This window comes from Myzus persicae, unplaced genomic scaffold, assembly GCF_001856785.1.
Source record: "Myzus persicae strain clone G006 unplaced genomic scaffold, MPER_G0061.0, whole genome shotgun sequence".
NCBI classification, from domain to species: domain Eukaryota; kingdom Metazoa; phylum Arthropoda; class Insecta; order Hemiptera; family Aphididae; genus Myzus; species Myzus persicae.
Genome location: NW_019103911.1, coordinates 105,894 through 118,871, shown reverse-complemented (window position 1 = coordinate 118,871; position 12,978 = coordinate 105,894). Strand labels below are relative to the sequence as shown.

The following is a 12,978-nucleotide window of genomic DNA, read 5'->3' as shown; positions in this document are numbered from 1 at the left end:
TTTTTATACATTATAAGTAAGTACAACATTAGTTTTTTAATATACACACGAGTAAAAATAATCATACAGCAACTCAATTTAAACACAACGTTATTTATTAAAAAACATAAAGTTGATAAAAACAATATTTATTAAAAGTTATAGTCAATGAATTACATAATGATACATAATTATGTTAGTGGTTCGTTAAACCATGTATATAGTCTATATACGTATGGTAATCTGTATTTTATCTAACAGTATTATGTCCATTTTTACTATCTAACTAAATACTTAATTATTAATTAAATATCAGTATCACAGTGATAATAATTGATTTTAGAGCACGGATATTACTTATTTGTTTCAAAACACCGACAAACTGTAATCTAAACACAAAAATTCGTTATGCGGTTTCGATACACGCATTAATGCTGCAGTATTATTTCAATGGGATATCTGCTTTGTCTAATAATCATAAAACGATTATGGTATTATAGTGTGTTTCGAAGTATTAGGTACAATAATCTCAATGATATGACAGTATAATATAAAAAAAAACTCAGCACAAACCTTTATTATGTGGTTTGTAACGAAAATAATATTATGGAACGTACTGAATTTTTTTTTCAAAGTCAATCATACGATTTCCTAATCGAATCCGGGCGCGACTTCATAATAAATTATTAACGTTATCAAAGAACTTGAGTCGGAAAAAATAACGTTCAGTATATACATACGAACCCCGCGGTGCCACGTTTAAAATATACTTTTGAATCTCGTTTAAAAATGTAAAAACGATCCATAATAATCTACAGTATATTGCAATGGTAACCCAGACATATAAAAAGAGCTAATTAAATGTAAAAAAAAAAACAAATTATGAATAAATATATATTTAATATTATATTATACTCTCGGATAAAATATAACCACGAATTAAAGTGCATAACATTAAACGATGTTTGGTTAGGTTTAAAATACCAGGTTTTTTGTCCGCTTTGAAGTAGTATATACAAACGCGTACACAATAGTATACCTACAGTTCTCGTCGGCTTTGGCTGTGGCTAGTGGTTGGGAGGAAGAGAGGTATCGTTGTTATATTATTATTGTTATTATTATATAGCTAGTGTGTTTAGTATAGCTCTACCAATTTTAATTAAGAACGATAAAATGAAAGAGGAAAAAGAAATTCCGACTAGTTTTTGCCGGACGAATATTGGCTGCTTTCGCGTTATGTACACGTTTCTGCTGTTAGCTGTTTATATATATATATATATATGATACATTTATACGATGATAAAGACGCGACGGGTCGTTTAGGTACGTCGTTTTCCTAGTCGTAATTCAACTGAACAATTTTCAGCCGCTTTCCACCCCCCTCACATGACTATATTGTCTATATTGTACACTATATTGTCGGATTAAGTCATAACGGCGCGAGATTCCGTATATAATGCGTGTGCCGGCGATGTTCAGACAATTGTTTTTATTTTTTTTTAACATTTCATTAAGTTTTTTTGGACAAGACAGCCGTACAAAATCGATATCACGTAGGTACTATCGCTGCACAGCGTTCAAAATGTCACATGGTTTCAACATGTTATCCTTTAAATGCCTCAGTTCGCGTGCAATGTTATACTCAGTGTGTATACTTATTACTTATACTATTCGATCAGTGTGATATAGTAAAATCGTACGAGTGTAGGTGTTGTAATACAGAGTCATTCGTCGCTAAAACTAAATCTCAGCCTTAAACATTTCTTCGAGTAATGACGTTTGCTAATTATCGTGTACTGTATAATACTCCCGATTTTAATTATTGCCACCGTTTAATTTTGATTTTATTAGCAGAATTTCCGAAAATGAGCGTCAGTAAAATTATGCGTCATACTATCTTAAAGTACTTTCAAACACTTTAACGGTTAGGCTATAATATTGCAACAATCCTTTTAATCTGTAAAAGTTTGTTATTTTACCGGGTATGCTAATAGAGTGAAAACGTTTATGATAAGTTTTTAAATTTAAACTTTAAACGTTACACAAAATGAAAAAGCTTATAATATATATTTAAAACTTATATTGAAATCATTGCTTGCAAGGGACCAGGGAAACAGTATAACAGTCCTACGTAAGTCCTGAAACAACGTATTCTAATTATTATTTTTTAAAACGTTACGATTATGATTTTCAGAGAAATATAATGTAGTTGTATCTTATTGTTGGACATTAACTCTGACTTATGTACCAAGTTTATTATTATACTGTAATAAATAATAATCCAATAACGGTGGCGTTATATGTACGTATTATATTTACTGATCAGCAAGACAGTAAATGAATTGTAAATATTTTAATCATATATTTTAATTAATAATATATTTATTATTATTTAAATCATATATTTTTTTTGTACAATGAATATATTATTCATTCTGAACCCCTATTTTAGTTTTGTTTTTATATCAATACAACTCTCTCATTCAAAACACATTTATTTTAAATAGTAATTACTAGTTATACCGCAACTCATGTACACCTTGTGCGTTTATGTATTGTTACAATAATATGATTAATTCATTGTTATGGGTGTGCAGTGAACTGTTCAAAATGAATATATTGGTTATGGTATATAGTTTCTAAAATCATTTGTAATTTAATAATTTGTTTTTTTTTTATCTATCTATAACATAATTGAATAATATCATTTTTTTCAATAATTGAAATTATTTAGTTATCTATAACTCTTGGTTTATACTTTTCGATGTGTTAAAATGTGTTAATTTTAATTCGACGTTTATCATCCATCACTTGACTACTAAACATTTTTACTCATTAAATTTCTTCTAATCGGTAAAAAAAACCTATCAAAAAGTTGTCTGTAATACTGAATAACAAAAAAAACGCATGTTTTATAATTCATTATAACTCGTCAGAATCGTATATTTACCTATTATATTACCGTTAAACTAAAACGGTTAATAAACCTTAACTATCTCAGGCCTTAGGGAAAAAATTACTGCAATTATATTGTATGCACAGTAATACCTGATATAGCTATACATACTTTTGTTTAAGTTAAAATTAACTTCAATATTATACTAATAAGTTATAATTGTTCTGATTTCAGATTCGAGAATAACAAATAAGCATGTAGAAAACGGTAAGTAAACAAAATCAATTATTATTGTTAAATTAAAATGCTGTATCCACATACTACTGATTACGTTTAGCATAAAAAAAAAAACTATTTATTCGGTTTAAATAATAGTTTTATACCAAAAAAACTGAAGTTAACAAGAACGAATTTGCAACGTTTGTTAAAAAAAATATGGCAATACATCAACTTAAAGTAATTTTAAGTATCAGAGCATTCAGAACACGGTATTATTATATATATATGATATGGATGTATATGGTATTTTCCAAATCAATTTTCCGCACGTAATTTAAAAATAACTGCTTTGCAGACTCATCGGAAGGTCTAACTTGATATATATCATCGAAAAGTATCAACAGGACAGGCAAATGGATTTTTTTTACAATACAGTCCTTTATTTTCATTAAATTATTAATTCTAAATCTTCTGCACATTTTTTTGTTAAAACAATTTTCATTTTCATTTATATAAATAGTAATATATACAATTTCGCGATGCTGTTGATACTTGATGTAGATGTAAGTTTATTTTTATTAAGAAAAAACAAAGATAATCTTTTGATATGAATAACGTTAATTTGCTTAAGGTAAAAGTATAGTTTGTAATGAAAGCACGTGATTAACCTACTTAAGACTGATGAAACATTAAACCATATTAGACTACAAAGTATGAATAATCTTCAAGTCTTCAAATATGTTTTGTTCTGCATAATCCTTTGAAACGAATTTAATATTCTATAACAACATGTTGAGTAGAAAAATATATAAATAAAATAGGAGTAAAGTTTGGTTATGCTTATAGGTATATATAGTTACGCATATAAATATAAATATATATATATATGTATATACTATATAATAGTACGAGAGTGTAAATGAATTATTAATTTGTTGTCTCATTGTGATAATAAAATAGGTCGTTGCTAACAAAACGAGTGGTCTTGTAAAATATTGCGTTTATTTATGGTAATAGGGATACCTTTTCGTTTCGCGTTTCCTGGTATTTAGCGTTATTATACGTATGATAGAGAGAAATATGGAAAATAATATTGTGCTTACTTTGCACTATCCTTTATTCCCGGTGTTACCCCGAGTATAACCACCAAAACTGTACTGAATAATAAATTTAAAAAAAAGAATTATTATTAAAAATATGAAAGTCGTTTTAATCGTTATAATATTATAATATATTATTGCCATTCGAACAACATAATATTATATTGTAATTAAATTAATACAAGTACCCATGAATGTACGCCATAAACTATGTCTTGTAAATGTATAGTCATTCGTGCACAGAATGGCTATTGTGTAAGTACCTACTGGAAAGTTCAAGGAGCTGTCGAAAGAGTCGAAGACTAGTTCTAAAGCTTGTTATGCAGTTATTTTGCTATGTAAAATTAAAAATAAATAATAATAATGACACTCATTTCAATATTATAGGTGCACGAAGTTTAGTAACAACGTTTGCGCGGACTTTGTAATATCGCTTTTTCTCCACTCCAAGTCCAATCGCGACATAAGAAGTTAATAATTTATAGCACACTCGGCGCGGCGGCGGTGTGTACAGTTTGTAAGTACACAAGTCACGCGTTTAACTTGGGAACCTACCCAGATGCGAACCACTTTTTTGCTCCCCTCTTAGACTTGACATGCAAACACAATTGCACTTGGGAGATAGATAAATGTAATGTGGATGTATTTTATTGCGTCCCGATGTCCGATGGTTTGGCGAGGGGAGGGTAGTCGTTGAGAGGGTTAGATGTGTACGTTAACGGCTCGCAGCAGCTGTAGGCGGGCCCCGTGGCTGTAGTCCTGCACGATAAACAACCTTGGACGAAACGAGTTTGTCAACCCATATATAAAAGCGTGTGCGTTCAATAAATATTATAATACCATTATTATTAAACTACCTATATATATTTATATTATTGTAACATGTGTGTACATTTTGAGTTCACTTTGCAAAAACGTAAAGCCAAAACTTTTATTTAGACCACACGCGCACGTATAAAATAACGACGTATCAATCACACCAACGTCGTTATATTTTTTCCAATCGGTCGTTTACTTAACTTTCATACGTAGTAGGTTGTACCTACCTACATATATATACATATATATATATAATAGGCGGTTCTTGATTGCAGTCTCTTCACACAAAACACGACTGTTTTATTATAACAAGACATTATAATAGGTATGCATTGTTTCGCAGAGACTCGATCCAGTGCAGGTACACACAATAAGCGATTCTGTAGTTCGTGTCGTCTTGTTATTTCGTCCGAAAACCATTCCGTAGACTGTGCCACTGTTAGAACACGTGAATTCTCGATTCGCAAGACATCGTCACGTAGGTACGACGTGATGCATATTGCACGTTCACGGCGGATGTATTATAATAATAACGAAACGTTTTGACTTCCCGTCGGAACAGCCAACAGTGCGTTACATCCTATATTATATACGGTAACTAAGTAGGTACTTTCTACTTTTGGTAGTAAATTTAGACCCGACCCGACTGTACAAATATTACTGCCGCATTTGTTGATCGATCAGAATAATTTCGTCTCCAATCGGTTAATCAACGTTAAAAAAGAAGAAAGCCCATTCGTTTTAATAGAATATAATATAGGTACCTGCAGGCGCACAGCGAACGCGAGAGATACTCGAATGATTTGTGATCGTATTTATTTTGGTTTTAACATAATATTTCTAAGACAAATTTTAAGTTTATTTGCTTGCATTAACGTTCGTTGCGGTGTATTTATTATCATAAATAATCCGAACAATCTTGTTTTAAAACTTTATCGCCGTTGTCATTATACTTTAAAAATGCAATAATTTATCGTTTAAATTTGAAACTATTGGCATTGTCAGAAGAAAAAAAAAATCATGAACAACTTTTAAATGTTATTAATATTCCCATTAGTTAGAGTTATCGATATTAATGATTGAAATAGGGGTTTTATCAAATGTCTCGTTAAAAAAAAATTGTTTCTTTTCACAGAGCTTGGGCACAGCAGAGTATCATTGACAGACAGACCTATTCTACTGTAATTAAATTATACCTTCGTAGATTATATATTTTAATCTATTGGATGGAATAATAATATTAAAGAATAAAAACTATTCTCAGCTGCCGGTAAATTAATTCGGAATTTCTAGAATAGGCTCGCATTTAAATTGACAAGAATACGATTAAGCGAAAGGGTCGAATGCATTTACATGCTGATGTGGGATGGATCTCTATAAGCAATTGTTTTATACAGGGAGGAAATTAATGTACCCTGGTCGGCACTCCATTTGAATCAAAATAAATAAATATCAAATATCTTTGTGCACATATCACAATGCATTGGAATTATGCACGAGATGTTGTGTGTGCAATTTTTTTCCCCGTTATTTTGTTTATATATTTTTTAGAATACTCTATAATTTTTCACGATTGTTCAACATGGCTGTTCGCATAAAGTTACTACTCGCAAAGTGAAAATGCGTCGGCGGTGACACCATATTATTATATAGGTCTGTGCGTGGATATGTAGTATGCAAATGGTTGACATAAAACGCAATTAAAGAGGACCTATTAAATCGTATTGCTCCTATGTGTATACAAAAATGACCCTAAACATTTTTTTTTTTTACTGACTGTCCGACATTGAGTTTATAGAAAATAAAATATTATACTCCTCTTTTATATTATCCGGGGCCCCTTTCACCCCGACATTGTTTGAAAAAGAAATTTGTCATTCGTGACCTCAACAAAGCTTTTCGAACCGATCACATTTCAGTTGAATGGGTTGACTTTATAAATTATTGACCCCAGGGACATGGGGATAGCTTGGTTTTATTTACAGTTTTTCCACATAATTTAATCTTCTATTTTTTTCCCTCCACTAAACAAACGTATCAAGTTATTCGTCACCTGAATAAGTGCTCGGAGAAATATTGAATTTATTTCATTTTTTTTATGTGCAGTTATTCTAGTGAGCCACGTTTCCAGTTCATATGATTTTCAATTAACAAAATAAAAAAAAAACCATTTATAAAATACTCACATGCGATGAGGCCGATGATAATAGTAATAATAATAAAAGCATTAATAATAAAATGTATAATTTAATATCAAGTTAGTTTCAACGTATATAATTGAACGTTTATGAACTTATTTTTAGAATTTAATAGTGTATGTTGTACTAGTCTAAAATTTAAATCTAAATCTTAATCTAAATCCTAATACTTTTCAATACATTCCCATATTATATTATATTGATTAATATCCTGATAATATTTATTATTGTCAATGCATCTTATAAACTAAGATTGGTTTTATTTTTAAATTTTTTCAAAACTAACACAATGAAATATAAATTATTATTATTTATGCAGTTTTTATACTGCAACATATACGATTCGCAATTTATAATTATAGGTGTAGGTATTGATATTTAAATATGCAATAGTTGGTAGATTACATTAAATAAATATTATTTAAAACTGTGCACAAATATGGGCATTAAGTAGAAGTAAAAAAGATTAAGGTAATGAACTTTTTATTATATACATTATACATACGATGTAGAAAAGTTGAGACATTAAAGGTAACGGTTTACGACGAATACATGCACATAATATACATTTAATTTGAATTTAAAAACTCACAATTCAAACTCATATACCGTATTAATAAACAGTTATACTGCGTATAGTATAGTAATTTGCAGTATAGGTATATACGTTTTTGTATAATATAGGTTAGGTTAGTAAGTATACCCAGCAATAAGAACGATTCTGAAATATTTATATAATAACTATGCTTAGATTTCTATAATATGCTCAAGCAATAAATGATGTAGATACATTTTTTCGTTTCATATTTTTATTAATTTTCTCAGTTACTTGGTATTATATCTATAAAAACACCGTATAATATATAATTATATTCCTGTATATGGTACATACGTATTTATTTTAAGTGGTATATTTTATTTTTTCAATATAAATAATATATTCTATCTGACATAATGCCTAAACCCATATTATACGTTCATTACATAAGGTTTGGATTAAATAAATATATATATATATATATATATATATATATATATAGATAGATAATTTGTTAATTTTATTTAAATTTTACTTATACCAAATTTGCAACGTTTATTTCTTATGCGTTTAATGTCAGTATATATTATTATAACGTGTTTTCAGATTATTGATTTGTATCGTTATACCATTTGTACATTAACAATTACATACACTTTAAGTAAATATTATGGATATATACATCAATGTTATCTATCTATTATCGAAAATACAATAATTATGGTTGTTAATCGTACATAATATAATATGTATAGTCCATACTCTATACAATACAATAGGTGCCTTTAGGTAGAAAAGTAGAAAACTATATTTTTTCAGAAAATATAATCATAATTTTTTGTTTAATGTTATGTCTTGTAATAATATTTTTATTTTTCGTTCAATTTAAATTTATTTTTTTTCTTCAATATTCAAAAATTTTTATTTTTAAGTTCTATTTAATTATGTTGAACATTTAAATCGTTTTTTTTTTAAAGTCTAACGTTATATGTAATTGTATAATGTGACTAAAACGTTTTCGAGTACCTACTGCATTTCAAATGCTTTGATAGAAACAATACTATATATATTTTATATTTAAACAGGAAATTACAAGTTAAATATGATTCGTACTATACTACTAAACCCTCATTAGTGAGAACATTTTCACGAGTTGAACTGAAAGTATAATCATACCTATAACCTATAGGTACCTCTTGAACAAGGTAAGTTTCTGACTGCACATTGATAAAACCCATATGGATCGTAAGCATTTTTCAATTCACCAAGCATAAAAAACATAAATTAAAATAAACATACGCACGCGGCTCACTCTGCACCTAGAACGCGTGCTAAGTATACAAATTGTAAACTGTAGTTAAAATGTGCATATTACTTGCTTGCGTGCACACCGACACCACACCACTCGCTACTATGAATATTTATTATTTTTACTATTTCCCGAAATTAATTTCCGTACGGAATGCAGCCAAATAAATATGGTTATTTTGGTGCCTATATGATGCTATTATTGTTAATACTCGAGTTTAAAGGTATTGTATAAAATAAATTGTTACGGTATAACCAGATTGAAAAAAAAATTTCGTGGCACGTGATTATCCAAAGAGCAAATAATAAACATATCAGAAACGTACATCGTAAATATCGCTGTGCGGCAGAGTTTTGCTGTTTTGCAAAAGGGTGTTGATGAAATTTCAACGTTTTTATCGCCCAAAAGTTATTTAATATTTACTAAAAGCTATACCCACGTGACTCTTCATAATGCATTTGCTCTGTATCCTATACCATTATGATAATATTGTTTTGTTCACCAATAATGATTTATAAGTAGTATTATCTGCGATGTAATAATATTGATTATTATACAAACTTCCCGACAAGGATTTCCAATCTTAAACTTTTGAACACTTCCCGATATAACTTTTCCATTTCATCAACGATGTTATCATATAAATATTTTCGTTTTGTTTGCTACCATGGTGTAAATAATAATATATTAATAACCGGGACATGTGTTTATCTGACATATTTGGCGGTGGCTTTGATCCTTCAACTCAGACCTTAAAAGGATAATATTTTCTTATGACATTGAGTATGACATTGACATATGATTTTTACTGTATAAATAAAGTTCATTCGGAGTTAACATACAATAGTTTCAAACATACAATTATTTTTATTGTGTTTCAAATTGGATGATTAGTTAAACTATTTTTGTAAAATAAATTAGACAATAAAACCTTTGACCTAACATTTGGCTTGTGCATGCAATGATGTGAGCGAAGCGAGAAAGGAACGCTCGACACCAAATTTCTGTAGTCCATTCCATTTGCTTTTTTTCTTTTCGTTTAAACAAAATTCTTTTCGAAACATATTTTCATTGGTGTTAGTCAAACAGTTTGTTTTCTCATGTGGAAAATTTGATTTTGAGAGAAAATGAATAAAATGTCTTGATTGATGTTTAAAAAACAGAATATGAGATGATTTGTTTGGTGAGTGAAGTCCGTTCATTTATTTTTACCTACTTTTCTTCCAATTCATGTATATGATATAAAATTACAAAACAACTACAGTATAATATATATTCGAGATTGTATACCCGAATAAAAATATCATTAACTATCGAAGTGTTATACAACTCTCAAAACATCATAATAAGGTACTTTTGTAACCATTTTCTTGTTTAATAGTAATTCAATGCGTATTGTTTTACTTCAAGTATATTGTTTGGTTTTTGTACTTTCAAAATCGTTTATGTATATTTACTTGTATAGGTGCGTTGGTTTGTATCTCATTTGAAGATTTGATAAATAATATAAACAGCGAACAACGCCGACTTGGACTGCTGCAAGTTTTGAAATTGGGGTTTATTCTTGTCAAAATAGTTAACTTATACTTACGATGAAAACTTTGAATAGGTGTAAAATATGGTCGATAACAAAAAGCTTATTTCTTCACTGTTGTGGAAAGCAATCTTTTGGTAGATTTTATTTTGTTAAAAGATTGTAAACGGTGAGTTGACAATATTATTGGTTTGTTGTACAACAGCAACGAGTACAATATTGTTCGTTCCATTAAGATATGCAATACAATTCAGTCGTGTATAATTATTATGAATATCGCTGCGTTATTTGAGTACCGAAATTACCATTGACTATAATATTAATCTTTTTCAAACACAAACATAATATTGGTTCCCTTCAATTTAATATGTAATAATATTATTGGTTGTCTAGTTCTAGGGCTAACCGTGAGGCACACGATGTTAACAAGAGCACCATGTGATGTCGAATAGGTGGTATTTTCAACTTAGAATATTTCTATTTCTATTTTAGTTTTGAAGATTTATTTTATGCTAAAATTTAACTAGATAGGATATAGCATGGATACATTGTATAATAATCAAATTACATTGGATTGGCAATTATTATTCTCCTATAGTCCTATTTTAAGTTTTTTTGGTACCTAAGTTAGAAAAACTGATTATTATAATTGAATAAACAAGTACATATAAGTTAAAAATGTTTAGAATATGTATCATGATTTTAACATTAAACAGGGATTAACACTTAACGGATTGCATCAGCTATATTTCAGAAGTTATTATTATTTTTTATTTAAATTAAAAATATTTTTTAGTGATCCTTCTATACTTAAAATTATCAATATAATTGCTTTTGTCACGTTTATAAGAATATTTTAATACATTTTAATATGAATAATTCAACGGGTCACTGAGCTAATATATAAGTATAATGTATATATTATACGTACCTATATTACTATAAATATTTATTAAGTTTTACTAAGAATAACGTAGAATATGGCATAATGTACAATACGATTTTCGTATACTCTATTCGCATATACATTTCATTTTATAGAGCAAAATAGCATAGATGTGTACAATAAACCTATTACATACATACATGTGTTTTGAATGTATAAAAAACAATCGAGTAAATCATATTTACTTTAACAGTCGTAGACATTATTTTTGAATATAGTTGTTTGTTTACCTAAAATAAACATGGTACCTATTCATGTATACATATACAAGCAGAAGACTATTATTTTATTCATATGTTGTTGAAGAATCGTATATAAGTCTATATTATACATTCTTAATAATTTTGAAACCACCGGGATGATCCGGTATCCAATTTTACCGGTATTCGGCATTATACTTACCTAAAGTATTTGTACCTACATGGATATGAATATCATTATAATAATATATATTGCATTACCAATACTGGCAACATTTTTTGTTCGATTTTTTGTTTTATAAGTATCATGCCGTCGCAATGCTGCACGTTAAAAAAATATTAACAAATTAAAACAATTCAACGTTTTAATGATATCGAATCGTTCCATTGATTGGTACGTATGATACAATACTTATTATTAAATAAATTATTTTCAATGTTTGTGAATTGAGCACCAACATGGCATGACGTACCTTTATGCATAGTAAAATATTTTAAACGTCATCTCAACAAATAAATATATCGGAAACAGTTCGATTAAACAATAAATATTTGGCCGAAATAAAAAAAAATATACATGTATACTCAAGACAATTATTTGCACATTTCTACAAATGTTTAGTCAAATCATATTATATTATTGAGCTACGCGCTTGCAGCAAAACGATATTCAATTTAAACATTCGCGGAACGTGAAAATCACTTAAAAAATAATACTCCTCCGCGTACCTCCGCTTGACTGACTACCGACGACCGTCTATGTATGCACATGTAATAATAATAATAATACGCTGTAGGAAATTGTAATATTCCGGCCTTTGATATTTGCCCATGACATCTGTGCGCATCGCCCAAAAGCTTTGAGCAAATAAAATAATAAATAAGACTTCCACTCCGGTCGTTCGAAAGAATTTGTTGATTCTGTTCACAATATCAAGTACCTACCTACCGATCACCCACCCCAACTGTTCCACAACCGGAACTGGAACGCCTCTCCCCTATAGCCGCTCACGTCGAAACGTCATTCGTCCTTAAATCAAACGGTCCAAGTCCATTAAACGATGACAATGGGGTAGATCAGCTACCCCGTCGTTGACGACAGTGGCTGGTGTTGGCGTCGGGGCCTGATTGACATAGAGACTGTACGCTGTTAGAGTCACGCGCCTTAAATATTTGGTCTTCACGATTTCGAGTGCCGTTCGGTGTCTTCTGCTTAGTCCTTGAACGTAACGTATATATG

The 12,978-nt window shown here is 29.3% G+C and overlaps 1 protein-coding gene across 2 annotated transcripts in view; it reads left to right on the top strand.

Annotated features, from left to right (window-relative positions):
* LOC111036230 (protein artichoke) overlaps nucleotides 1–12,978 on the top strand; it is a 114,280-nt gene that overhangs the window by 26,078 nt on the left and 75,224 nt on the right. For both annotated transcript variants that reach the window (XM_022318193.1, XM_022318194.1), the window contains one exon: nucleotides 3,110–3,142. The gene's annotated coding sequence lies outside the window, so the exon portion shown is untranslated. Of the gene's footprint in view, nucleotides 1–3,109; nucleotides 3,143–12,978 lie in introns of those variants that run through there.